General features: G+C 41.3%; 1 pseudogene; it reads left to right on the forward strand.

Moving 5' to 3' along the window:
* Positions 1-337: 337 nt before the first annotated feature.
* On the forward strand, positions 338-1,857 carry LOC112632055 (annotated as a pseudogene).
* Positions 1,858-2,653: the final 796 nt, after the last annotated feature.

Here is a 2,653-nt window from a genome sequence, read left to right on the forward strand (position 1 = left end):
CCTGTCTTTTCTTCAGTTTTCTCATTTGCAAAGTGAAGACTGGAATCTTTCTCACAGGGTGTAGTGAGAAAAAATGTTTTAAAATGGGAGAAATTACAGAAGGTGGAAGCAGTGGCGTCCGCAGCTGGGGACTGGCCTGCCAGCGGCCCGCGGAGGTGGCGATGGCGCACTTTGACCCCAGAGTTTGAGGTCCAAGCAGCCTCCTCTCGAAGCGTAGTGTCTGTGTCCATCCTCTATCAGTCCTTGGCTGATCAGAGTCGTGTGGCTGGCGGGGATCCCTGCCCGCCTGGTTCTGCCGCCCAGTGCACTTGAGCAAGCATGTGATAATCAAGTTACTATGAGTCTGCTAAACTGTGAAAACGGCTGTGGATCCAGCCAGTCTGAAAGTGACTACTGTGTGGCCATGGCCAGCTCCTGTAGCGCTGCAACAAAAGATGATAGTGTGGGTGGAACTGCCAGCACGGGGAACCTCTCCAGTTCCTTTATGGAGGAGATCCAGGGATATGATGTAGAGTTTGACCCACCCTTGGAAAGCAAGTATGAATGCCCCATCTGCTTGACGGCATTACGAGAAACAGTGCAAACGCCATGAGGCCATAGGTTCCGCAAAGCCTGTATCATAAAATCAATAAGGGATGCAGGTCACAAATGTCCAGTTGACAATGAAGTACTGCTGGAAAATAAACTATTTCCAGACAGTTTTGCAAAACGTGAGATTCTTTCTCCGATGGTGAAGTGTCCAAATGAAGGTTGTTTGCACAAGATGGAACTGAGGCATCTTGAGCATCATCAAGCACATTGTGAGTTTGCTCTTATGGATTGTCCCCAATGCCAGCGTCCCTTCCAAAAATTCCATATTAATATTCACATTCTGAAGGATTGTCCAAGGACACAGGTATCTTGTGACAACTGTGCTGCATCCATGGCATTTGAAGATAAAGAGATCCGTGGACCAGAACTGTCCTTTGGCAAATGTCATCTGTGAATACTGCAATACTATACTCATCAGAGAACAGATGCCTCATATTATGATGTAGACTGCCCTACAGCCCCAATTCCATGCACATTCCGTACTTTTGGTTGCCATGAAAACACCCTATCACACAAGAATGTTGACCCAGGCTGTTCATAGTTTGAGCCTTATACCCGACTCTGGGTATATCTCAGAGGCCTGGAATTTCCAGGAAACTAGTCACCAGTTAGAGGATCACCTTGTAAGACAAGATCATCAAATCCAGGAGCTGACTGATGAAATAGAAACTCAGAGTATATATGTAAGTGAGCTCAAATGAACCATTCGAACCTTTGAGGACAAAGTTGCTGACATTGAAGCACAGCAGTGCAATGGAATTTACATTTGGAAGATTGGGAATGCATTTGAAATGTCAAGAAGAGGAGAAACCTGTTGTGATTCATAGCCCTGGATTCTACACGGGCAAACCTGGGTACAAACTGTGAATGCGCTTGCACCTTCAGTTACCGACTGCTCAGCGCTGTGCAAACTATATATCCCTTTTTGTTCACACAATGCAAGGAGAGTATGACAGCCATCTCCCATGGCCCTTCCAGGTACAATATGTCTTACAATCCTTGATCAGTCTCAAGCACCTATAAGGCAAAACCACGAAGAGATAATGGATGCCAAACCAGAGCTGCTTGCTTTCCAGCAACCCACATATCCCATGGAACCCAAAAGGTTTTGGCTATGTAACTTTTATACATCTGGAAGCACTAAGACAAAGAACTTTCATTAAGTATGACACATTATTAGTGCGCTGTGAGGTCTCCACCTGCTTTGACATGGGTAGCCTTCGGAGGGAGGGTTTTCAGCCACAAAGTACTGATGCAGGGGTATAGGTTGCCCTCACTTGTTCAAAAACAACTGCCGCTTCTCAAAAACATGCAAACTTCTCAATAACATGCAAACAAACAAAAATGCCGTGGGAAAGATGTAGTATCTACTAGTAAGTGTTGTTAGAGAGGTCACTTACTATTTCTTCCTGTTACGAATGATCTGAGGCAGTTTTTTCCTGGGAATCCACGCGTTCCATGCTTTTTTCAGAAATGTTAGGCCTGAAGTGCCTGTGGCATGTTGCAGCAGCTATTTTGTCAGTTAGTATACCTCTTTGTTGTACTTTCTTGGGCTTTTGCTCTGGTATATTTTATTGTCAGAAAGCCCAGACTCAGAGTAGTAAACTTTTAATAATAATGGACTTTCCTTAAAACTTCAATTTATTTTTATAGTATTACATGTAATATATTAAACTTGAAAATCATAAAAAAATGGGAGAAATTATAACATGTAAATGGTACAAAAAATAAAATGGTATTTTTAAGTTAGAATATTTTTAAAAATGCTTAACGTTTTATCTAATCAAAGAGTCTCTGCAGTCTTTATACTTAGAAGTTCAATCATATAAAAAAGACATGTAGTCTCAAAATTCAAAGGAATCTTAAGAGATCATATTTTTAACGTCCTCATTTTACAATTGAGGAATTTGATTACTAGTGATGTTAAGTACATTGTCCAAATTTATGAGCTATATTTGTGTTTGTGCTAGAGTTCCTTTTCTCACATTAAAAAATCATTCTTTGTTAAAGTATTATATATTTTACTTCATTTCACTTTAATAAGTTATGGAAAAATATTTGT

This window comes from Theropithecus gelada, chromosome 9, assembly GCF_003255815.1.
Source record: "Theropithecus gelada isolate Dixy chromosome 9, Tgel_1.0, whole genome shotgun sequence".
In the NCBI taxonomy this organism is placed as follows: domain Eukaryota; kingdom Metazoa; phylum Chordata; class Mammalia; order Primates; family Cercopithecidae; genus Theropithecus; species Theropithecus gelada.